Below are 26,638 nucleotides of genomic sequence, written 5' to 3'. Positions count from 1 at the left end.
GGTAACACAGAAAACTGCTCTGACCTGGTGGTCAACACCACCAAATACACACGTGCCGTAGATAGTCAACCCGCTAGGAGACAGGTTCAGTGAAAAATCCACCTCATCCCAACTATCAGTAAGCCAGGACATCCCCAGCACCCCCTCATCACCAGGGAGCAGGTCTTTAATGCCCTCTCAAAGGCAAAAAATACAGCCTCCATAGGACCCAACAACATCCCTGGCCAAGTCCTACATGAACTCAGGCATGAGCTCTCAGCACCATTAGGCACCCTATTCAACCAAAGCCTGAGGACCAGCTTCATCCCAGCTGAATGGAGGACAGCCACAGTCATCCCTCTACACAAACGTGAAGCGACCAACAACCCAGGCAATTATAGGCCCATCAGCCTAATTAGCCTGATCTGCAAAGCCACAGAATGCATTACCATGGACCTTGTAAACAAGGACAGTGGCAACCTCCACTCTTGACCCCACACAGTTTGGTATTGTCAAAGGGAAATCATGCCTATTAAACTTGGTCGACCTCTTAGAAAGTCACCAAAGAAATGGACGAGGGGAACACTGTGCACACTGCCTACCCTGACCTAGCCAAAGCCTTTGACACTATTCCATACTCAGGCATACTTTCCCAGCTAGGCATCAACCCATACGTTACCAGATGGGTAGCCAACTAGGTCACTGATGGAACCCACTCAGTCAGAATAGGGGAGCTTTACTGGAAAGGCTCACCCAGACTGCTTGCTGTGAGGGGAAAGGTTAGTTTGCTTTTTATTTATTGTATTTTGTATTACTTTATTGCCTTTTTCTATGTTGTATACAGTGATTTTTCTTTACACCGTTTTACTTGTATTCTTTTTTTAACTGCATTTTAAAACTTGGGAGACCACAGCTCTGTCTTTTGCAATACAGTTTTTCCCCACCGTCCCACCCTGTTACTATTGTGCTCTTAAACACCACTAACTTTCTAGCTGCCCGTCCCTTATGTTAATTTGACCATGTATCTTGCTCTCTCTCTTACACTGGCTGGTGTGAGTAAGTCCACGATTGTCATTTTGTGAAATCACCTCCCATAACTTTATTGGCCATCCTACTGTATTCCATAGTAGCAGAAATTAAAAGTGCCCACTCCTTTTCAAACTACCTTGCTCTTTTAAAAAGTGGCTCTCCACAAAACTTTAGACAGCTAAAAAGTACATTTGTGTACACTTACCATAAATGTAGATGTTAGAGTGTGCTCACTGTTGCAGTCATTACATTTGGGTGATCTGCCTGCAGGTAGCCCTCAGCTGACCTGATTATCAAAGTCTTAGGTCCTGCTTCGGATGCTGTCGCTTCTTCCATGAAGTCAGGTAGTCAGGGGTATAAAGCATGCAGTAGATGCCATTAAATCAGTTTTTCTTGCACCGGATGTCAGGTGCCCCCATAATGGGAAGCAACTGTATACAAGGTTACACCTCCAACAAAAAGCAAATACACCAGAAAGCTTAAATACAGTAAACATGAAGAAAATTATAACCAATAGAAGTCAGGGGGCTGAAGGGAGGGTAATCAGGACTGCAACAGTGAATGCACTCTAACATCTATACACAACTGTACTATGTTCTTAGTCTTTCACTGCTGCAGTCATTACATTTGGGTAGATTCCCAAAGCTAAGGAAAGGAGGAGGCAGTTAAGAGAGCATTAGGACCAGCTATTAAGCCCTGCAAGACTGCAGTGGCAAAACCAGCTCTGGATTTAGAAAAAATAGGCAAGTGGTAATGCTTGGTGAAGGTATGAACAGAGCTCCAGGTAGCAGCTTCTAGGATGTCCCCGGTAGGAACACCTCCGGGAAAGGCTGCTGAAGTAACTGCAGCCATGGTGGAATGTGACCTTATCCCCTGTGGGGTAGGTTTACCATGGTGCTTATAGCAGAAATGAATGCAATGACCTATCCACTTAGAAATGGTTTGCTTTGAAATGGCCTTCCACTCTGCCCCTGGAGCAAAGGTAACTAGCAGCTGTTCAGTCTTCCTGAGAGGCTTAGTCCTGTCCAAATAAAATCCAAGTAGTCTGTGCACGTCCAAAGAGTGCAGTATTCGTTCTCCTTTGTTCTGTGAATTAGAAAAGGTTGGCAAATGAATGGACTGGCCACACTTGATTCCTCCTTGGGCATAAAGAAAGGATTGGTCCCGAGGGACACCTTCACTGCATGGACGATGAAGGGCTCCACTGCCACGAGGGCCTGCGATTCTGACACTCTTCTTGCTGAAGTGATGGCTAGAAGGAATGCTGTTTTCCAAGAAAGGAATTTCAACTCTGCAGTTGCAGCCGGCTCAAAAGGAAGTAGAGTGAGCTTTTACAATACAATGTTAAGGTCCCAGACTAGAATAGGGGCTCTTCTGGGTGGTCTTAAATTGTTGGTCCCTCTGAGGAATTGCTTCAGCAGGGGGTGAGAAGAGGGGTGGGCTCAGTATTATAATGTGCTGAAATGGCTGAGGCATGAATTTTAATAGATGAGAAGGAAAGGCCCTTTTAGAGCATCTCCGTTAAGTATTGAAGAATATGCGGTAAGCTGGGCACTGTTGTGCCCATCCCCAGAGTCTGGCTCCAGGAACAGTATCTTTCACTTTTCAGCATAGGATTTTCTAGTACTAGACCTCCTTGCCTCCAGAATGACATACAGCACTTGCTTACATCCTGAGGGATGGTACTGGAGAGCTCAGGTAATTAGCTAGGCTGCAAGGTTCAGGGTTTGAAGCTGGGGTGCAGAATATGGCCCTCCTGCTGGGACAGCAGGGAAGGGGTCTGTGGCAGGTGCCATGGTCCCAGCAGTGACATACTGTGCAAGAGGGGGTACCAGTCTGGTGCAATAAGTACAGTCCTTGGTTTGTCCTGTTTGATCTTTAGCAGAACTTTCGAGAGGAGAGGCAGAGGGGGAAAAGGCAAACAGACTTTCTCAAGTGAAGGACAGGGCATCCACTTTCTAAGCTTGTCTGTGGAGAGTCCTTGTGCAGAATTTGCCCAATTGGTAGTTCTGAGGGGAGGCAAACAGGTCCATCTCTGGGCTCCCCCATTTGTTTCTCAAAATGTTGAATATCTTTGGTTCCAGTTTCCACTCGTGTGGGTCCATCAGATTTCTGCTTGGGTCGTCTGCCAGTGAATTTAGCTTGCCTGGCAGGAATTTAGCTGTAGGTGCACTTGGCAGCTCAAGGCTGTGTTCCACAGAGCCATGGCTAGTCTGTAGAGAGAGTATGAGTGGGTTCCCTCCTGCTTGTTTATGTACCACATAACAGTGGTGTTGTCTGTCGTTACCAATAATTGTCCTGGAAGAATGTGGTCCTTAAAGGCAGTCAGAGAATTCTGTACAGCTAACATTTCTTTTTGATTGATATGCAGGTGCATTTGACTCTGGTTCCATTTGCCCAGCATGCACTGCCTGCCAAGTGAGCTCCCCCATGCACAGTCTGATGCATCTGTTAGGGTTTGGGTGCCAGGGGGTAGAGTGAATGGCAGTCCCTTGTTGTGGTAGCAGGCCTCTGCCCACCAATGGAACTCTGTCTTTATACAAGGAATGATGGGAATCATTGATTCCAGGTCCTGAAAATGTTGAGACCATAGGCTTTTTAGATACCATTGTAGTTTCCTCATATGCAGTCTTGCATATGGAATTAGTAGGATGCAAGAAGCCCATGAACCCCAGGGGCTTGCAGTATTTTCCTTGCAGATAAGCTTGGTCTTTGTGGCCAGTAGTTTGACGTAGGCTGTTAAATAAACTTGTTTCTCTGGCGTGAGGTAGACCATCTGGGAAGTTGTGTTCAAGCTTGCTCTCAGGAATACAATTTGTTGGCAGGATACAAGGTGAGATTTATTTTTGTTTATGGTGTACCCCAGAGAAGTTAGCAGTCTCTACAAATGTCAGATGATGTAATAGTACATCCTGGCTTTCTGCCTGAATTAGACAATCGTCCAGGTATGGGGTATATTTGAATATTTCTTTGCCTGCAGAATGCAAGGACTGGAGCTAGGCACTTTGTGAATACCCTGGGTGCAGTAGATAAGCCAAAGGGCAGTGCAGAGAACTGACAGTGCATATAGCCTGCTCTGAATTGTAGGTATTTTCTGCAAGATTCCCTTATTGGAATGTGCAGGTAAGCTTCCTTTAAGTCCGATGTTGACAACCAGGCATTTTTGCCTAGCATGGGAAGCAGCTGATGAGTTGGCCTTCTGAATTTTGGAATTTCCAAAACTGTGTTTAGAATAGAAAGGTCCAGGATAGGACGCCAGGAGTGGTCTTTTCTGGCTACCAGGAAAAGTCTCTAGTAAAAATCTTGGCCCCATTCCTCTGTTGGGACAGGTTGAATAGCAAATCTGCTGTTGAGCCTCTGCCCACTGACTTGGGGGTAGGTCTGGCCAACCTTTGGGGTTGGTAAGGTATGGAAGTGGAATCTGTATCCTTGGGAAACTATATTTAAAACCCATTTGTCTTGGGTAATGAGTTCCCAGTTTTTTGCATGCAGGGCGATCTTTCCCCCCCTAAGGGAGCAGACAGTTGAGCAGGGCTTGGAAGGTTTAAGGTTAAGTCACTGTGACAGTTTACCATAGGGGGGTGTCTTACTACTTCCAGCTTTGGAAGTGGGAACCCCCCCACTGCCTAGACCCGTGTGTACCTTGAGACTGTAGCCTAGGTGGTCTGCTGTTCCTGAAGGCCTGCAAGAGACAGGAAAGGACCAATTCTTAGAAGGCCAATGCTTACTAAATCTGGGAGGGTGTACTTGCAGGAAATCTTTAACAGTTTGCATAGATTTAGCTTTTTCCTCCATCTTTAAGTACTTCTTCTGCATTGTTGCCAAACAGGCGGTCTTGGTTTAAGGGAACATCCAGTAATTTAGCTTTAACATGATCTGGCAAATTTTGCTCCTTAAGCCAAGCATGCCTTCTAAGAATAGACCCAGTGACAGCAGCCCTGCAAGATGCTTCTAAAGAGTCAAAACCACATTGCAAAGTATGTTTACCAACTTGTTCAGCAGAATGCATTAAATCCTGTAATTCTTTAATTTTCAGCAGTCAGGAATCATCATTTTCTGTTTAAGTAGCCCAATAATATGCTGACACTAACATATGAAACTGGCAGTTTAAGGCCCTAATGGCCAAAGTAGCAGAAGTGTATACCTTCTTACCTCATCTGTCCAGGGCCCTGGAATCTATCAGAGGGGGTAGGGTTTTTGGCAGTAGTAGCCTTAATGCCTTTGGGTCCCTGTGAAATGGTCTCTAGTTCCGCAGTAGGATTCTTAACGAGGAACTAGAGTCGGTTACATTAATTCCTGGGAGCTGGAGGTAAAGTGTCTGGGGCCAGGCTAGATTCCAAGAAGGCATCATCTACAATGTCCAGTACAAGAGGGATAGCCAAGGGCCTGTGTTGAGGTAGGAGTAAGAATTCCCCAAGCCTCTTTTTGGAGTCAGAGTAATCCTGGCCTTCCCAGCGGAAATGCTCCTTAAGAGTGTGCAAGGTTTCACCAAAAGAAAAATCTTCTGGAGGGGAAGCAGAAGGGATGGAGTCCTCTGCATCAGAATCCTCATAGGTGGATAAGGGCAAATCCTGGTCATCAGAAGAAACAAATTTCAGAATCCTGCTCAGAAGAATCAGAAGGAAAATCAGTTCTAGGTCTGAGGGAGAAGGCTGGCTTCCCCTAATTAGAGTAATAAGGTCTTCAGCCATTATGTTTTTTTAGGCATATGGGCCTGACCATGCAGTTTGAACGTCTGTTTTCTAGGCGTGGGTCAAGTTTTAGGCCTTGAAGAAGATGGCGTCTGTTTGAAATGCAAGTCAGTAGGCCTCAATACACCCTCAGAAGTACATGCCTGCACAGTGGCTCCAGAACCATCCAAGGTAGAGACATCCGCAGGTTCCATAGTCGAAGAAGCATCTCGCTGCATACCGGACTCCGAATGGGTCTCAGTAGAGGCCTGCGAATCTGAAGTAGCGGGTATCAGGGGCTGCTAAAGCGCCCGAGTACCAGCGAACTGGCGACTAGCTTAACGGAAGCGTCGTCAGCAGCTTTGGACCTATGCGGTCCGTCTCAGTCTATGTTTTTTCGGAATGTCGGTAGTCGTATGGCTTACCAAAACCATTTCTGGATAATTAAACAGACTACCAAAGTAGTTTGATGCAAAAATGAACAGACGAATAGTTAGAGGATTGAATAAGGCACAAAACCGACAGGGAGTGATGTCGTGGTCTGGGCCTAAGCAAGGAATGCAGTACAAATGAAAATCTGAGGTATTTGCTTTCCACAAGTAATACAATTGTTAACTTTTACTGACAATGGTTTAGAGCAAGAAAAAGGATCCCAACGGGGTACTTAGCTTTTTTGAAGACTTCGGTTCTGAAACTTGAAAACAAAAATTTCAGACAAGCTCCACGTGGGTTTACAGAGTGGTCCTAGCAGCAAGGAACTCGAAAAAGCTACTACCTTCTGGATTTAAGTAGATTTGCTTTTTTTCCACTGGAAATAGCTTCTGTTGCTTACTTTAAACTAGTCTGAACTGTTTTTTTTCTGATTACTGCATTTATTTTTAAATCTGCACTTAGTTACATTTAGTCTAATTTAATCGAAAGTTTGCTTGTTTGTTAATTTAACTGTGGAGGCTGCACAGTCTCTGCATTTTCTGTGTATTTCTACAAAAAAAAAAAAAAACAAAAAATAATCTTAGTTTTCCCGCCTTTCTCGACTAGTTTAGACCAGTATACAGGCATTGCTGTATTCTGGGCTGTGGTGTAGTTCCTGTGTTGTCCATTACCTTACTTGGATAGAAGGAAGTTTCTTTGCTCACCAGTGGGAGTGGGGAGCCTTGAGCAGCCTACCTGTCCTTGGGGAAGTGACCTCAGCACAAGAAGCTGTAGTAATTGGTTTGGGACCATTCCTAGCTCTTTTGTAGTTCACTGCTTAAAATCCGCCTTTGCGCGGTCGTGCGCATAGCGCAGCACCGGTTAAACAAGGTTAAACTTTTTCTGGGTCCGCCAAGTCTGCTCTTCAATTTTTCCCTTAGAACTGTTTCTACTTGCAATCTAAACAGCCTATACTCTATCTGAAAAGCTCAGCACTTGCTCCTAAAGCATTTTTATACAGGTAAAGCACTCTTAACAGTACTTCATTCACGTAAATTCTGTTGAGTACACACATCTCCCTATAGGTCTTTTCTGACTCAGTTACACAGCAATCCTTTTCACTATTTCTAGCATGTCGAAGGGTCAGTTGCTGGCGTCCTCTCCTGTTCAGCTGGTGAATCTGGGAATCTTGAGGCAATGTTACAATTGCCTCATATACACAGACAACCCTCTCCTCCTCCCAACAAATACAAATATATGCGAGAGCTGCAACTATATAGCCAAACTGGAGGTTGAGCTCTCTCAATTCAGTACTGGCAAGACCAAAGGTAACCACGCACACCACAAACCCAGTCTCACATAGAACTATCACAACAGCAAACCAAATACAAACACACAAAAACATACTCTGAGGCGCTGATTAAAAATCTACCAAAACAAAAGAGGCCTCCAAAGCAGACACCCAAGCAACCACCACCAAGATATAGCACATGCAACACATAGTTCACAAAGTCAGTGTGCTAAACAGTCACAGCCCTTAAGGCCAAACAACATGCCAGACACACTTGTAATAGGTGACTCCATAGTCAGACACACTGACGTCCCGCTCACCAGACTGAACAAGGAAAAGGTCACAGAAAGCTGCCTGTCGGGAGCTAGAATCCGCCACAACACAAGCACTCGGGTCACTCCACAGCAAGTACAAATATGACTGTCATTGTACATGCCGGTGTGAACGACCTGAGACGTACCTCCTGGACTACATGAAGAGACAGAGGAGCTCTCTGATTATGTAGCCCAGGCCGGTATGACCCTGACCCTGAGCAGCATCTTACCCTCACCAAGAATGATGCCACAGTACAAAGACAAAATGATCAGTTTTATCAATTGGCTTAATTACTGGTGTCATTCTAAGGGGATCCAATGTCTGTCTGCTTGGGATGACATGCTTGACAAGCCACGCTACTTCGCAAGGGATGGCTTGCACCTGTCACCCCTGGGCTTCTGGATATTGGCCAAGGCTTTTGCCACCCCCATAGTGCCTTTTATAGGCAAGGCTCAAGTGACAAACCTACCTCCCTAGAAAACACAAGTGGAAAAAAACTAAGGGTAATGCTGCTCAATGCCAGAAGTCTAAACCTCAAGATGCACGCCCTCGAAGCCCTCCTCAGTATGGAGAACATCGATGTCTGTGCAGTGACTGAAACCTGGTTCAAGGCTCCTGAGAGCACCCCAGCACTAACAGGTTTTACCTTATATCATGCTTTCCGGCCCCAAAACTTGGACCGAACCACAAAAGGAGGGGGAGTATCCATTTTCAAAGATACCCACACCTCCAGGTTAGTGGCAACGCACAAAGCATCGGAGACTATCCGGGTGCAACTAACCATAGGCAAAACTGCCTTACAGTTTGTAGCATGCTACAGACCACCCTCTCAAACTCAGGAACCCCACACAACCTTCCTGAAGACACTGGAGAGTATGAATGTCTCTCCAAATACCATCATTTTGGGAGACTTCAACTACCCAAACAGACTGGGAACATTACTCAAGCCCCAACACCTTAGCCCAAAGGTTCCTAGAATTCATAAACTCAAATGCAATGGAACAACTAGTCACCATTCCCACAAGAGGAGACAATATACTAGACCTGATCATCACAAACATGGGGACAAAATGCTCCACACCGGAAGTATATCCCTCTTTGGTAAGATCAGACCATAAATTAATCTCACTGGAAATCCACATCCCGCCCCCACCCCCTGCACAAAAGACCACAGTGAAGAACTTCTCAAAAGCAAACTTCACACTTCTTAAGACTGAAGTGGTATCCTTCAAGGCCCCTGGGCCAGTGGAAACCACAACCCACACTGCTGAATCCTTTGCAAATGCCTTCTATGGGCACCTTCAAGAATGCATGGATCATGCAATCCCAAATAAAACCAAGACCCATTCCCCCAAAGGCAGGCGCCCGGTCTGGTGGACCCCAGCCATAAACAAACTTTACAACAGGAGGAGGAAGCTACTACATGACAGAGCAAAATCCCTAAAAGGGAAGGTGTCTCTGATCAGTACTAGCAAAAAACTACGATCACTCATAAAATCATCCAAGGCCAACTTTGAGAGAAAAATCACAAAAGACAATCACAAGGCCTTCTTTAGCTATGCTAGAAACCTGGGCGGAAACTCCCAGATATGCTCAGAGTTAGTCCAAAATGACACAAAATACACTGAACCCACTGACATTGCCAACATTCTGGCAGACCGGTTCAGTGCAAATTTCTCCCCCCCCCCCCCCCCCAAAAAGGAGAAATAACTATCCCAGCAGAGTGTAGCCTCCCTAACATCTCAGATGCCCAGGTGAGAGCCGCCCTCTCAGCATCAATGGGACCGGATGGTGTCCCGGGCTGTGTCCTACATGAACTCCAAGAGGAACTAAACCCACACATAAGGCTGCTGTTTAATCTTAGCCTTACTACAGGATACGTACCCAAAGAGTGGCGTACGGCAACAGTGGTCCCACTTCACAAAGGCGGTGCCTCTATGGACCCTGGAAATTACCGCCCCATAAGCTTGATGAGCCTGGTCTGCAAAGCTATTGAGAGGATCATTATGAAACTCAAACAAAGACATTGGGGACCTACAGACATTGGATCCTACTCAATTTGGCTTTGTCAAGGGCAGATCCTGCCTTTTGAACTTGGTCGACTTTTTTGAAACAGTCACAAAGGCCATTGATGAGGGTAAGGCAGTTCACACAGCCTACCTTGACCTTGCAAAAGCCTTTGACAATACCCCACTCGGGCATCATAGACAAACTCACCAGCTTAAATGTAAACCCATATGTCACAAGATGGGTTGCAAACTGGTTCAAGGACAGAACCCACAGGGTCAGAGTTGCTGGAGCTATGTCAGACTCTAAGCCAGTCACAAGCGGTGTCCCACAGGGCTCAGTCCTGGGATCCCTCTTGTTCGGCATTTATTTTTCCGAAGTACAGGCAAACATATGAGGATTGTGGCTGACAAAGTTCGCAGATGACTGCAAACTGGGCGCCATAGTTGATACTCCAGCGGACACAAACATCCTTCAGAGGCGCCTCATAGAAACGGATAATTGGTGCCAGAGCCACGGCCTTAAGCTGAACGCCAAAAAATGTATAGTCATACCCTTTGGGAAAAACAAGGTACCGACAAATTACCACATAGGCGGTAATCCATTAAGTACGAAGAGGTAAATCAGGGACCTAGGTTGACAGTAACCTCTCATTTGACACTCACATTGCCAAAGTGGTTAGGAAGACCTTCTATATTGCCCACCTTATGAAGGGTTTCACATCAAGATCAAGAGAGGTCATTGTGTCCCTGTACTCTTCTCTTATCAGGCCAATGATAGAGTACAATGCCCCATTTGGGATGCATCTCACCTGACACCTGCAGCAGTTGGAAAGACCCCAAAAGTTCCTCACCAAGAGGATAAAGGGTCTTAAACATATGTCATATGCTGCCCGACTGAAAAAACTCCAGCTCTATTCAGTCGCATACCACCTACTCAGAGGTGATCTGTGCCTGACGTACAAGGCCATGTCCAATCCTGAATTACTGGACATGCTCCACCTCAGAAAATCCAAATCCATCAGAGCCACGAGAACAAGGGACTTAAACCTCAACACAGAAATAAATAGGACGTGCTGGAGGGACAGATTCATAACCCAGAGGCTCCCTACACTCTGGAACAGAATCCCAGTCCATGTTAGGCAGAGCCCCTCACTGACTCTATTCAAGAGAAATCTCGACGAGTGGATGGGAGATCGTAGGTTTACCCCGGGGGGTCATCTCTGTGTCACTACTAGACAGAGGCATAGTAAACTAAACCCTAAAAGGGCGTAGTATTCTTATCCTAAGGGGTGGTGTAAGCCACATACACTCTGGCTAGGCTTAGAAATGCCTTAGGGCAGACAGCCTAGTACGAACCTATGAAGGAGTCTGCCAACCAGCACTTGCGAACTGCTGCTGCTTCGGGCACCCGCGGCAAGAAAGACTGATGTAATGGAGTCTGCTACATGCTTTATACCCCTGACTACCTGACGTCATGGAAGAGACAGCATCCGACCTAGGACCCAAGACTGATAATCAGGCCGGCTGAGGGCTACCTGCAGGCAGATAAACCCAAATGTAAAGACTTCAACAGTGAAACACGAAGAACACCTTAAGTTACCCACTTGCATATCTAACTGCTTAGGGCACACTGCAGTGTTTAGGATAAACCTTTTTCTCATCTTACTTTTAAGCATCTATTTGCAAGAGCACTAGTTACTGCACAGCCCACATTCTGCCGAGTAGTTGATGGTGCTATTTTCTCCTGGTGAGAGAAGGAGTACAGGGACATTTCCTGGAGACTGATCACAAGAAAGCCTAATAAAGGCTTTATAGGTGACCGCTTGGAACCTGCGCTTATATTCTAATCCTGGTGAGAAAAGGAGCAGAGTGCATTAATTTCTGACCGTTTCTGGTTGGAGCACAAGTGCCTGTGCTTAACATACCTGACTGGTCTGGTTTCTATTAAAGGCATCTACCAGAAAATACCTGCCTGGTCTGGTTGCTATCAGAGGCATCTACCAGAAAAAGGCTACAAGCCTACAGACCCTTGCATCATCCGGGACAAGACTGTGGATCACCAAACAGGCCGTGGCCTGCTTTTCTTCTTGGGACTGGTGCTAACATTTTGCTTCTGGTGACAGAAGCAAAGGAGCACTGTATCCCAACAGAGTGAAGCTGTAGCACGACCAGCATTAGTAGCCATTCATTTGAAACCCCTCTTTTCATCGTTGACAAGCTAATTCTTTGTTTTCAATTAAGTACTGCTTGATTTGTTTCTAACTTTAGAAAACTGGCCTCCTAAATACTTCATTCTTAAATTTTCAGGGTCTACATTTTAATTTCCCCTCAAGTGTTTGGCAGTGCTCTGTACAGACTTGGATACATTAAGTGACATTTTCCCTTAAAAGCACAACTGAAATTTCTCCAATACCTAGTTGCACACAGGACAACTAGTTTGCAGTGACATGCACTGTCCACATAGTTGCAAACCAGACACTCCTGACAGTGACTGATCAATAAAAAGGGTCTGTTGCCATGCATATAAACTTTCCTACTGTCTCCTTTACCGGCTTGATGGACATGGGCATCCTTACACAATGTAGAAATTGCCTCATGTTTATTCTCAAACTGATATGGTATGCGACAGACTTATTTACACATCACTGGAGACAAAGCTCTCATAAAAGTACTCCTAATGTCAATAAGATTGTAAGTACACACGCTGCCACCCATCACACACAATTCAAAGCAAACAGACCCACATTTGCTGAGGAACTTGCATGTAACCTTTCTAAACCACAAAGACCTCCTAGACAAAGTGCACAAACACTCTCAGCGGCCCCAAATTTGTGCTTTCAAAACACCCCCCACATCAACAGAGCTACATCTCATGAAGCATCTACCTCTAAGCGCATAAGGCAAGTCAACACACAATCCAACTTTCTAGTCATTGGAGACACACTGATGTCCCTCTCACCAGGCTGTGTAAAGAGAAAGTTAAGGTCAGTTGCTTATCAGGAGCTAGGATCCGCCACATTAGGCATGCACTCAGGTCACTGGACCACAATTACCAATATGACTCAGTCCATGTGGGAGTAAATGACCCGAGATGTACCTCCCTAGACTATATGAAGAGGTACATCATGGAGCTCAGAATGTGTGTCTCGGGCTGGTATGAGCCTAGCACTGAGTAGCATTTTACCTTCTCCAAGGATGCCACACAATATGAACAAGATGACTGATTTCAATAATTTACTTAGTTTCTGGTGTCATTCTAACGGGGTGCAATATTTGTCAGCATGGAAGGAGATGGGTCAACAGACCACGCTACTTTGTCAGGGATGGTCTGCACCTCCCCCTCTAGACTTTTGAATATTAGCTAAAACATTGTCTTCCCCCATAGTGCCTTTTTTATGCAATGCCAAACTGAAAGTATTTCCGACATAGCAAATCAAAACCAAGAAAATCTAAACACATTACTGCTGAATGCAAGGAGTCTAAACAAAAAAACTTGACTTCCTAGAAACTCTCTTTATGCTAGAGAATGCTGATGTCTGTGCAGTCACCGAGACATAATGTAAAGCTACAGAGAGCACACCAACACTGCAAGGTTATAATGCCTTCCACACATTTAGACCAGCTACTTCACAGGCAGGGACTAAAGGTGGAGGTGTTTTATTTACTTCAAAAATAAATATACTTCAGAGCTGTTCAAACAGGACAACGCCCTAGAGCTGCTCCATGTTAAAATCACCATAGGTATAATCCAATACCACTTCCTTGCAAGGTATAGGTCCCCCTCTATGACCCAAGAAACCCATACCATGTATTTAAACTCATTAGAAACACTAGCCATCTAACCCAACACCATATTCATGGGGGACTTTAATTACCCCACTATTAACTAGGAATCCTATAAAACACCAAAATGTACATGCACAGAGATTCTTGGATTTTGTAAACACAAAGTCCCTGGACCAGATAGTCAATACACAAACCAGGGGTGTAACCATACTGGATCTGGTCCTCACTAATGTGTGAGACCTGCACATTCCCTACTGTAATGCCTTCCCTTGTAAAGTCAGACCAAGAAATGGTCTCCTTTTAAGTAAAAATAAAATCTGGACCCCCAGCTAAAAAGTATAGTTGTGGACACTTAGCCTAGTATGAACCTATGAACATCTACATTTATGGTATCTGCCCGAGGGCATTTATAAGCCTAGCCCATAGTTTTGTGGCTTACGCCACCCCTTTAGTTTGGAGAAACTATGCTCATTATTTTGCTGTGCCTCTGTCGAGCAGTGACACTGAGGTAACCCCTGGGGTGCATCTGCGATCTCCCATCCATTGGTCAAGATTCCTCTTGAACAAGGCCAGCGAGGTGCTCTGCCTCACATAAACCGGGATTTTGTTCCACAGCATAGGGAGTCTTTGGGTGATGAATCTATCCCTCCAGCACGTCCTATTAATAACTGTGTCGAGGTTTAATTCTCCCGCCCTTGTGGCTCTGAGGGATCTGGATTTTTTGAGATGAAGCATGTTCATCAAATCTGGGTTTGACATGGCCTTGTATGTCAGGCACAGGTCACCTCTGAGCAAGCGGTAAGCAACTGAATATAACTGGAGTTCTTTCAGTCGGGCAGCATAAGACAGATTTTTGAGACCCTTTATCCTTTTGGTGAGGAACTTTTGTGGCCTCTCCAGCTGCTGCAAGTGTCGGGTCAGATACATACCGAATGGGGCATTGTACTCGATCACTGGTCTGATGAGTGATGAGTATAGGGAGACTATGACCTCCCTTGATCTAGATGTGAAACCCTTCATGATGAGGTGGGCAATGTAGAAGGTCTTCCTAACTACTTTAGCAATATGAGTGTCGAATGAAAGGCTACTGTCAACCTGGGTTCCCAGGTCCCTGATGACTTCTTCTGTGATCAGGGGATTGCCACCTATATGGTAGCTAGGGGTAACCTTATTTTTCCCGAAGGGTATGACTATGCATTTCTTGGCATTTAACTTTAGGCCATGGCTCTGGCACCAGTTATCCGTTTCTGTGAGACCCTTTTGAAGGATATCTGTGTCGGATGTGTTTTCCACTACGGCGCCCAGTTTGCAGTCATCTGCAAACTTTGTCAGCCATAACCCTCCTGTGTTTGCTTGTACTTCAGAAAAGTAGATGCCAAACAAGAGTGGGCCCAGGACTGAGCCCTGTGGGACACCAATTGTGACAGGCTTAGAGTCTGACATGGCGCTAGCAACTCTGACCCTGTGGGTTCTGTCACTCAGCCAGTTTGCAACCCATCTTGTAATGTATGGGTTTACATTTAAGTTGATGAGTTTTTCAATGATACCAGAGTGGGGTATTGTATCGAAAGCCTTCGCCAGGTCTAGGTAGGCTGTATGGACTGCCTTTCCCTCATCAATGGCCTTGGTGACTGTTTCGAAAAAGTCAACCAAGTTTAAAAGGCATGATCTGCCTTTGACAAAGCCAAACTGGCTTGGATCTAAAGTCTGCAAATTCCCTATGTCTTTATTTATGAGATCCATTATGATCCTCTCCATGGCTTTGCAGATAAGGCTTGTCAAGCTAATGGGACGGTAATTTCCAGGGTCGGTGGAGGCACCGCCTTTGTGGAGTGGGACCACAGTCGCTGTGCGCCACTCCTGGAGTGCGATCCGGAGGTGAGACAGATTAAACAGCTGTCCTAACTGTGGGTTTAATTCCTCATTGAGTTCATGGAGCACACAGCCGGGGACACCATCAGGTCCCATGGATGCTGTGTTCTTTGCCTTGGAGAGAGCAGTTCTCACCTGGGCGTTAGAGATGTTTGGGGGGCTACAATCATTTGGTATAGATATCTCTCCTTTTGGGGGGGAGAAGTTTGCACTGAACCTGTCAGCCAGTATGTTGGCAATGTCTGTAGGATCAGTAATTTTCACATCATTTTGAACTAATTCTGAGCATATCTGGGAGTTTCCTCCTAGGTTTCGGACATAGCTAAAGAATGCCTTATGGTTGTCTTTAGAGTCCTTAGCTATTTTTTTCTCAAAATTAGCTTTGGATGATTTTATGAGAGCTCTTAGCTTTTTACTTAGTGATCAGAGGTGTCTTACCTTTTAAGGATTTTGCTCTATCTTGTAGTAGCTTTCTCCTTTTGTTGTAGAGTTTGTTTATGGCTGGGGTCCACCAGACTGGACGCTTGCCTTTGGTACAAAGAGTCTTTGTTTCGCTTGGGATTGCCTGATCCATGCAGCCCTGCAGGTGCTGGTAGAAGGCATTTGTAAGTGATTCAGCGGTTTGAGTAATGTTTACCGCGGGCTCAGCGGGCTTAAAGGAGACCACACTAGTCTTTAGAAGTGTGAAGTCGGCTTCGAGAAGTTCTTTACTGTGGTCTTTTTCATTTCGGTGGGGCGGGATGAGGACCTCCAGCGAGATTAGTTTGTGATCTGATCTCACCAGTGAGGGGTATACTTCCGGTGTTGAACATTGTGCTCCCATATTCGTGATGATGAGATCAAGTATGTTTTCTCCTCTTGTGGGGATGGTGACTAGTTGTTCCATGGCATTTGAGTTTATGAATTCCAGGAACTTTTGGGCTAGAGTGTTTGGGCTTGAGTAGTGTTCCCAGTCTATATTAGGGTAGTTGAAGTCACCTAGTATGATGGTGTTCGGAGACACATTTATCCCCTCCAGTGTTTTCAGGAAGGCCATGTGAGGTTCCTGAGTTTGCGAGGGTGGCCTGTAACATGCTACAAATTGCAGAGCAGTCTTGCCTATGGTTAATTGCACCTGGATGGTTTCCAATGCATCGTGCGTTGCCACCAATCTTGAGGTGTGGGTGTACTTGATGAATATGGATACCCCTCCTCCTTTCTTGGTATTGTCCGGGTTTTGGGGCCGGAACGCATGATATGAGGTAAAACCTAATAGTGCTGGGGTGCTCTCAGGAGCCTTGAACCAGGTTTCTGTCACAGCACAGACATCGATGTTCTCCATACTGAGAAGGGCCTCGAGTGCGTGCATCTTGAGGTTGAGACTTCTGGCATTGAGGAGCATTACCCTTAGTTTTTTTTCTTTGTGTTCTAGGGTGGTAGGTTTAGAATTTGAGCCTTGCCTAAAAAAGGCACTATGGGGGTGGCAAGAGCCTTTGCCAAAATCCGGAATCCCAGGGGTGACCAGTGCAAGCCGTCCCTTGCGAAGCAGCGTGGCTTGTCCAACATGTCATCCCAGGTAGACAGACATTGGATCCCCTTTGAATGACACCAGAGTTTAAGCCAATTGTTAAAGCTGATCATCTTATCTCTGTATTGTGGCATCATTCTTGGTGAAGGTAGGATATTGCTCAAGGTCAGGGTCATACCTCCTTGGGCTACATAATCAGAGAGCTCCTCTATGTCTCTTTTCATGTAGTCCAAGGAGGTACGTCTCAGGTCGTTAACACCAGCGTGGACAATGATTGAGTCGTACTTGTACCTGCTGTTGAGAGACCTGAGTGCATGCGTTATGTGGCGGATTCTAGCACCCGACAGGCAGCTTACTGTGACCTTCTCCTTACTCAGTCTGGTGAGCGGGACGTCAGTGTGTCTGACTATGGAGTCACCAAGAGTTAAGAGTGCATTCACTGTTGCAGTCATTACATTTGGGTTATCCTGTTGGCAGGTTGCCCTCAAGTCGGCCTGAATTCCAAAGTCTTGGGTCCCGAGTCGGTTGCTGTCGCCTCTTCCCTGACGTCAGGTCGTCAGGGGTATAAAAGATGCAGCAGATGCCATTTTATTCAGTTTTTCTTGCCCCAGATGTCAGGTGCCCCCAAAAGGGTAGGCTGAAATTATGTAAATGAAACATACATGCGCCAAAATAAGCTTTACCTTCATCGATAAGCAAATACACCACCTAGGTTGTATAGATTAGAGAAGTAAAAGAAGTTCCAGCAAAAATAAGGGGGATGGCGGGAGTGTAACGTGGACTGCAACAGTAAATACACTAACATCTACATTTATGTAAGTGTACACAACTGTACTATGTTCTTCGTGTTTCACTGTTGCAGTCATTACATTTGGGTTTGAGTCCCAAAGCTATGGTTGGGGGGCTGGAGCTAAACAGCATTAGGAGCGGCTATGAGGCCCTGCAGAACTGCAGTGGCAAAGCCTGCCCTGGATTTAGAGTAAAGAGGCAGATTGTAATGTTTTGTAAAGGTATGCACTGAACTCCAAGTAGCAGCCTCTAAAATGTCTTTGGTTGGTACCCCCCTGAGAAAGGCTGCAGAGGTGGCTGCAGAGGTGGCTGCAGCTCTGGTTGAATGTGGCCTAATGCCCTTAGGCACTGGTTTGCCATGCTATGAGTAGCAAAAACAAATGCAGTGACCTATCCACTTTGAAATAGTCTTGCTTGAAGATAGCCTTTCCTTGTGATGCTGTAGCATATGCCACTAGTGATGCTGTAGCATATGCCACTAGTAATTATTCTGTCTTTCTGAAAACTTTAGTTTTGTCCAAGTAGAATCTAAGTTGTCTGTGTACGTCCAAAGAATGCAGAATTTTCTCTCCCTTGTTCTGTGGATTTGGATAAAAAGTTGGCAAATGAATTGCTTGGTTAAGGGCTACACTGGATACCACCTTAGGCATAAATGTAGGGTTTGTTCTCGGAGAGACCCTGTCTGGATAAAACATGATAAAGGGTTCCACAGCCATGAGAGCCTGTAGCTCAAACTCGTCTTGCAGAAGTTATTGATAGGAGCAGAGCTGTTTTCCAAGATAAGAACTTTATATCCGCAGTAGCAGCTGGCTCAAAAGGGGGTAAGGTGAGTTTTTCCAAGACATAATTCAGGTCCCATGCAGGTATTGGCATTCTCCTTGGAGGCCTCAAGTCTTTGGCTCCTCTGAGGTACTGCCTTAATAAAGGACGAGAAGAGTGGTGGCTCTGTATTGTAATGAGCTGAAATGGCAGAGACATGGATTTTAATTGATGAAAAAGATAAGCCTTTGTCCAGCATCTCAGTTAAGTATTGTAAAATCTGAGGAATATTCGGGACAGCTGTATCAGTTCCTTGAGCTTGGTTCCAAGCGCAAAATCTTTCCCATTTCCCAGCATAGGATTTTCTAGTACTAGGACTTCTGGCTTCTAAAATGACATCCATCACAGCTTTACTGAGGTGCGGTTTGTATGGCTACATTATCCGCCATGCTGCCAGGTTTATGGTCCTGAGTTGGCTATGCAGGATCTGCTTGTTTTGCTGGGACAGTAGATGAGGTATTTGAGGTAAGGTCCAGGCTGGGCATTGGGACAAGTTCCTTAAGACTGGGTACCAGTACTGGCATGGCCAGTCTGGTGCAATCAGAATCATTTTTGGTTTCTCCTGTCTGACCTTTAGGAGTACTTTGGGGAGGGGAGGAGAGGCAGTGGAGGAAAGGCATATACTGATAGGTTTGTCCACTTGAAAGATAAGGCGTCCACTTTCCAAGCTTGTCTGTGATAAGTAGTTGTGCAGAATCTTTTTAGTTGATTGCTTTGAGGGGAGGCAAATAGATTATGTCCGGGCGTCCCCATTTCTTTGTTATCCTGCTGAAGACTTGTGGACCCAGGTGCCACTCGTGGGGATCCATGAGGTTTCTGCTTAGTCTGCCAGAGTATTTTCCTTTCCTGGCAGGAATTGTGCCGGCAGATGAACTTGTTAAGTCAATGCTGTGTCCCATAAAGCCATGGCTCGTCTGCACAGGGGATAAGAATGAGTGCCCCCTGCTTGTTTATGTACCACATGATCATGGTGTTGTCTGTCTATCAGTAGTTGTCCATGAAGTAGGTCCTTGAAGGCTGTCAGGGCATTTTGAACAGCTAGCATCTCTTTTTGATTGATATATAGATGCTTTTGGTTTGTGGACCAGGGTGCCCTGAATGCCTCTTCCTGCCATCTGTGCCCCCCCGGCATAATCTGAAGCATCCGTCGTTAGGCTCTGCCTGGCGGGGGGTAGTGAGAATGGCTGTCCCTGGTTTTGGTGACAAGCCCTTGTCCACCATCGAAACTCCTGTTGTAGGCAGGGAATTAGTAATCATTGTTTCCAGACTGTGGCAATGCTGTATCCAGACCCACTTTAGTTACCATTGAATTTTCCTCATATGCAGTCCTGCATATGGAATTAGTAAGATGCAGGATGCCATGAAGCCCAAAGCCTGCAGAATTTTTCTTGCAGATAACTAGGCCTTTGTTGCCATTTCCTTGAAATAGGTAGTTAGTTGCCTTTGTCTGGAGTGAGATAAGCCATCTGGGCAGCTGTATTTAAGCTTGCACCCAGGAATATCTCTTGAGAGGGTACTAGTTTTGATTTCTTTTTGTTGACTGTGTACCCTAGGCATGTTAAAAGTCTCATCACAAACGTCAGATGCTGTAGTAGAATGTCTTTGTTTTCTGCTTGTATGAGGCAGATGTCCAAGAAAGAATGTATTTGTATTCCTCTGTCTGCAGTTAGCAATTACTGGTGCCAGGCATTTTGTGAAGACCCTGGGCGCAGTAGATAAGCCAAAGGGCAGTGCAGAGAATTGGTATTGCTTTGAGCCAGCCTTGAATCAGAGGTATCTTCTGCACGACTGTCTGATTGGGACATGCAGGTATGCCTCTTTTAGGTCTAAGGTCACGAGCCAAGCCTTGCTGCCCAGTATGGGCAGAAGCTGCAGTAAGGTCAACATCTTGAATTTTGGTATATCTAGGAAAGTGTTTAGAATAGATAGGTCCAGTATTGGTCTCCATGCTTTGTCCTTTCTGGGTACCAAGAACAATCTTGAGTAAAATCCTTGCCCCTGTTCTTGCTGTGGCACTTTGAATAGCCCTCATGTCCATGAGAGTTGAAACTTGTTTTTGAGCCTGTGCCCATTGATTTTTTGGCAGGTCTGCCCAACCATTTGCCCTTGGCAGGGTATAAAAATGAAACTTGCAGCCTTGTGACACTGTCTAAAACCCATTTGTCCTGGGTTATAATGTGCCAATTTTGAGAAAAAAGTGCTAGTTTTCCCCCTAAGGATGCTGCCAGAAGATAAGTGCTTGGTGCAGGCAGGGGGAAGTCATTGGGACTGTTTCCTGTATGATTGTGCTTAGTCTTCTCCACCTTTGGAGGTAGAAGCACTTCACTGCTTAGACCTGTAGGATCCTTGCGGCTGTGATCTGCCTCTAGGGTGTCTAGATCTGCCCCTTTGAGGTCTGTCTGAGACTGGAAAGGACCAGTTCTTTGTAGGTCAGTGTCTGCTAAATCTAGGTGGCTGTACCTGTAAGAAATCCTTAACCGTTTGCATAGATTTAGCTTTGTCCTCCATTTTCTTTAACACCTCTTCTGTCTCAACACCAAACAAGGTATCACATTGTAGAGGAGCATCTAATAATTTTGTTTTAACATGGTCAGGCAGATTTTGTTCCTTTAACCAAGCATGCCTCCTAATGACAGAACCCGTAACAACGGGCCAACAGGAGGCCTCCAGAGAATCAGACATTGCAAAGTATGCTTTCAAACTTGTTCAGCTGCATGCAATAAATCCTGCATTTCTTTGTTTTCTGCACATTCAGAATTTGCCATCATTTTCTGTTTAAGCAGTGCCATGATATATTGCCGATATTTAAGCATATGAAACTGGCAATTTAAGGCCCTTATAGCCAAAGTAGCAGATGTGTAAATCTTTTCCCCATCCATCCAGTGCCCTAGAATCCCTGTCAGAGGGGGTAGGGTTTTTTGCAGTGGAAGCCTTGACCCCTTTTGGACCCTGAGAAATAGTTTCTGGGTGTGCAGTAGGGTTTTTGAAAATGAATTTATGAGAGTCAGGAACCCTGTAGTATCTGTCCAGCTTGACAGGAGCTGGAGGTAAAGAGTCAGGGGTCAGACTAGACTCAGAGAACACATCATCTACAATGTTCAACACAGGTGGAATAGCTAGAGGCCTGTGTTGAGGTAGTAAAAGGAGGTCTGAGCCTTTTCTTAGATTCTGAAAAATCTTGGTTCTCCCGGTGGAAGTGATCCCTCATGGTATGCAAGGTTTCCCCAAAAGAGTAGTCCTCTGGAGGAGAAGCTGAAGGAATTGATTCTTCAGCATCAGAGTCCTCATGGGGGGGGGGGGGGGGATAGAATATTCCTCATCAGAAGAGGAATCAGAAGAAATGGAAACCTGATCTGAAGATTCATAGTCTGTGTCTTGCCTAGGCCTCTTATCAGGAGGGGGATGGGAACCCCTGATCAAGGTAATTAAGTCTTCGGTCATTTTAAGCATCTGTTTTTTGGGCATGGAGACCTGTCCTTGTGGCTGGTGAAACTGTTTCTTTGCCTTTAAAGGTGTTTTAGTCTTTGAAGTTGGTTTAGTATACAATTGTTTAGGTCTGAATACACCCTCAGAAGCAGATGCCTACTCAGCGGCTCCGGACCCATCTGAGGGAATAATTTCCGAGGCTCCAATAACTTGACTTTCTAGCGGCCTGGCCAACTCCACATGGGAGTCTGTAGCGGCCTGCGACTCTAAAGTAGCAGGAGTCAGGGGCTGCGAAAGCGCCTCACTGAGAACCGGCGACTTGCTTAGGAGAAGCTTCGGTTTTGGACCTCGGATGCCTGTCTTTTTCTTTGCGTTTTTTGGGAACTCCGGTAGTCGGATGGCTGTCCGACATTGTATAATTAAATCTTCACCCAAAATAGCTTAACGCAAAATCGTACCAACGCTTCATAGTGCGCTGGTTAAATCTAGCACAAAACCGACAACTAGCAACGTCGTGGTCAGGGCCTAGGCAAGGAATACAGTAAGAATGAAAGTCCTTATGAGGTATTTGCTTCCCACAAGAAATGCAATTAACTTTTTCTGACATCTGTCTTGAGCAAGAAAAAAAGTTTCCCCAATGGGGTACTTAGCTTTTAATGAAGACTTCGGATCTGAAAATCGAACACTAAAATCTCAGGAGTCGGCCGACCGGCGCTGTTGAACTGCTTCTGCTTCGGGCACTATGTGGCAAGAAAGACTGAATAAAATGGCGCCGGCTGCATCTTTTATACCCCTAATGACCTGACGTCAGGGAAGAGGCGACAGCAACCGACACAGGACCCAAAACTTTGGAATTCAGGCCGACTGAGGGCAACCTGCCAGCAGGATAACCCAAATGTAATGACTGCAACAGTGAAACACGAAGAACATCTGGAATATTTATGAACTATTCTAAGGCTAACCTCCTATTAAGTGAGAACCTGGCAAAATTTCAAGCTCCCATAAACCATGAGAACACTTCTGCCTATGCAGAACTGTTCACAAACCCTGTACAAGCATGTTAATAAGCTGCATAGAGGTAGTTATATCCATCGGGAAGGAGGACAGAACAAAAATACAAGCTACCCTGGTGGAATCGCAATCAATAGTCTGTAGCAAAAATTAGGAGGTGCAGCACCCAGCATGATAAAAGCACTCAAACTTAACTCAGAGGTCAAATAAAGTCTACCAAAGCCAAATTTGAGCGAAGTTTGGCCTCCCAGGCCAAGGACAACCTCAAAGCATTTTTTTAGCTATGTCCACAACCTCAAGGGCAATTCACAATTGTGCGCACAGCTCACTGTAAGTGGAGACACCTATACTGAGCCAGAGGATGCAGCAAACCTGACTGATAAATTCAGTTCCAGATTTACTCCTGTCTCCCCAACCTTCCCCTCAGGAAATATCAAATATAACTCCCCCTACTATCACTAGGGGAACAGGTCCTTAATGCTCTCCCTAAGAGCAAGAACACTGCATCAATGGGCCCAGACAATATCCCAGGGTCCCTTTTAAACAGTATGAAACATGACCTATCAGGGCCTCTGGAATTACTATTGAACTGTAGCCTCCAAACAGGCTTCATGCTTCATGAATGGAGAAAGGCAACAGTCATCCCGCTGCACAAGGTGGACCATCTACAAATCCTGGAAACTACAGACCCATAAGTCTCACTAGTCTTGTATAGAAAGCCATGGAAAGAATTACCATGGAGATGATCAACAGAGAAACAGTAAACCTCCAGACGCTGGATCCAACCCAGTTTGGATTCATCAAGAGAAGTTCATGCCTACTCAACCTGGTAGACTTCTTTGGGAAGGTCACGAAAGCAATGGATAAGGGCAAAATTGTTCACACTGCCTACCTTGACCTGGCCAGGGCATTTGACAATACCTCACTCGGGCATTGACAAATTCAAGAGGCTAGGTACAAACCCGTATGTCACCCAGTGGATAGCCAACTGGCTCACAGACAGGACTTATGAAGTTAGAATTGGAGGAATCCACATCTACAAAGAGGCCAGTCACAAGTTAAGTCCCTCAGGGATCAGTCCTTGGACCACTCCTTTTTGGCATTTGCTTCTCAGAAGTCAAGGCCAATGTCAGTGGTCTCTGGCTGACTAAATTTGCAGATAATTGCAAATTAGGAGCTGTCATTGAATCTCACTCTGACAAATGTTCTACAGGAGGGGCTGACAGAAACAACTGAAGTCAGAGCCATAGACTAAATCTAAATGCTAAGAAATGCATAATAGTATCCTTTGGGAAGTCATCCATCCCTGGTAACTATCATATTGACAATACACCCCTTAGAGTTGACCCAGTAGTCAGGGACCGTGGGACACACAAACAGTAATCTAGCATCTGATCATCACGTCTACAGTGGTGAGAAAATCATTCTATGTTGCACAACTTATAAACAAATGTATGGCATCCAAGTCTAAGGAAGTCATTGTTCCACTGTACTTGGCATTCATCAGACCCATCATTGAGTACAATGCCCCCCCTTTGGTATGTACCTAACCAGGAATATCCAACAATTGGAATGTCCACAGGGTCATCACTAAAAGAACACAAGGGATAAGTAATATGTCCTATGCAGACCACCTCAAAGCCCTATCCCTGTATTTGGTCTCCTACAGGCTTTTGAGGGGAGATCTATGCCTGGCATACAGGGCACTGTCAGACCCCACTCTGAAGGACCACCTGCATATCCACAAAACAAACAGCACCAAAATTACCCGTTCTAAAGACGAACCTTGCTTGTGATATAAATAGGACCTGCTGGACAGACCGGTATGTATCCCAGAGATTACCTTGCCTCTGAACAGGCTCCCCATCTATATGAAGGTGAGTTCCTCTCTAACCTTATTCAAATGCAACTTGGATAACTGGATGGGAAACTGGAAATTGTCTCTAATGGTCACTGATAATTTATAAATGGTTCATCTCCCAGGCCCATGCTTACACTAATCAAGGGTAGCAGAACTTTGAGATCTGGGATGCATGGCTAGGGTTAAAAAGGCCCTTGTGGTCATTAGCCTAAATGCCTATGAACCTATGGAAGCCACCTCTAGCAGTAGACCCGTAACGAGTGGCATACCCCAAGGATTGGTCTTGGAGCCTCTACTGTTTGGGATATACTTTTCTGAGGTGCAAGCCAAAACCAGTGGTCGGTGGCTGACCATGTTTGCAGAGGACTGCAAGAAGGGTGCTGTCAAATTCCCCTAGTGATATGAACATCTTCCAAGAGGGCCTTACCCAACTAATGACTGGTGCCAGAAGCATGGCCTCAAACTGACTGCCAAGAAATGCATCATTATCCCCTTTCAGGAAAATGGCACTCCCATCAATTATCCCATTAATAATGGGTCTACTTCACGATGTCGAAAGCAGACAATATCGAAGCTGATCTTGTCGGCACCACATCGAAAGCACAGAACATTGTGCAGGTAAACTGAAATCTCCGTAGGGGGAGATTTCTGTTTACCTCAATGTAGTGCTGTCTCAGAGTTGGAATATTTAAGTTGGGGGGTGCAGGGGGGGGGCTTGCCCCCCTACCTACACTAGTTAGCTTTTATTTTTGTTTGCTTTTTGTTTTTTTAAGCATTATTCAATGTTTTACTATATCGATCACTCAAGGTTGACCTTTAGTGATTCGATGTAATAAGATTTCGATAACATGATATAGACACTTAATAACAATGTGCTAAGCTTGCAATCAGTTGTGAGGAACTTGGGCACCCAGGTTGACAGCAAACTGAATTTTGACCACCACGTTGCCTCCATTGTACAGAAGGTTACTTATGAGGGGGGCCATGCAGAAAGGGTATTTCATCCAGGAATAATGAAGGCATAATATCCCTGTACTCCTGCCTTATCAGACCCATTATAGAAAACAATACCCCCTTCGGCATAAACCTTGACAAGTACATTCAGCAGCTGGAGAGACCACAGAGATTCCTGACCAGGAAAATCCAGCGTCTCCAACACCTATCCTGTACAGATATGCTAAAAGCCCTGTTCCTCTACTCGGTCTCGTACAGACTGCTCATAGGTGACCTCTGTCTGGCATACAAGGCTGTCTCAGACCCAGCCTTGGAGCTGCTGCATATCTGCAACTCAAAATCCGCTCGCACAACCTGGACGCAAGGCCTCAACCTGGTCTGGGACATTAATGGAACTTGTTGGAGGGCTAGATTTGTACTCCATAGACTCCATCTGTGGAACAGACTCCCTTTCCATGTCAAGCACAGTACCTTGCTATCCCTCTAACAGGGCCCTGGACGACTGGATGGGAAACAGAATATATACCTCTGGGATCCCACCTGTGTCCCTGCTGGACAGGGGAAACAGGTGCTGACTTTGTGGGAACATGGGCAAAATTCTTGGCTAGGCTTATAAAGGCCGCCGGGCCAATAGCCTAGTATTGTCCTACAAACCTATGATCTGTTAATGACCTGCTTCCAGTAGTCAAGGATACAGGATTTGATTTTTCTACTCAACTTGCTTATTGTGTGACTCGAGTTACTTAACCAGATAGTGCTTACTGGTCACCAATGAAAAGGAACCCTTGTGTTCAGTGGGCTTTACCCGATTAACAAATGAAAATTAGAACATTAAAAAACCTCAGTGTGGACCTGTTGCATCTTACAGTTAAGTTTAGTGACAGTTGTGTTATGGTCTAAATCATTAGT

General features: G+C 45.4%; 1 protein-coding gene across 1 annotated transcript in view; it reads right to left on the bottom strand.

The window, feature by feature from the left end:
- Positions 1-26,638, bottom strand: part of CAP1 (cyclase associated actin cytoskeleton regulatory protein 1) — a gene marked incomplete in the record, with an annotated part of 596,089 nt that overhangs the window by 150,637 nt on the left and 418,814 nt on the right.

The sequence above is a fragment of the Protopterus annectens genome, chromosome 1.part1, assembly GCF_019279795.1.
Source record: "Protopterus annectens isolate FY-2018-M chromosome 1.part1, PAN1.0, whole genome shotgun sequence".
Lineage (NCBI taxonomy): Eukaryota > Metazoa > Chordata > Ceratodontiformes > Protopteridae > Protopterus > Protopterus annectens.
This window is presented reverse-complemented; position numbering and strand designations above follow the sequence as displayed.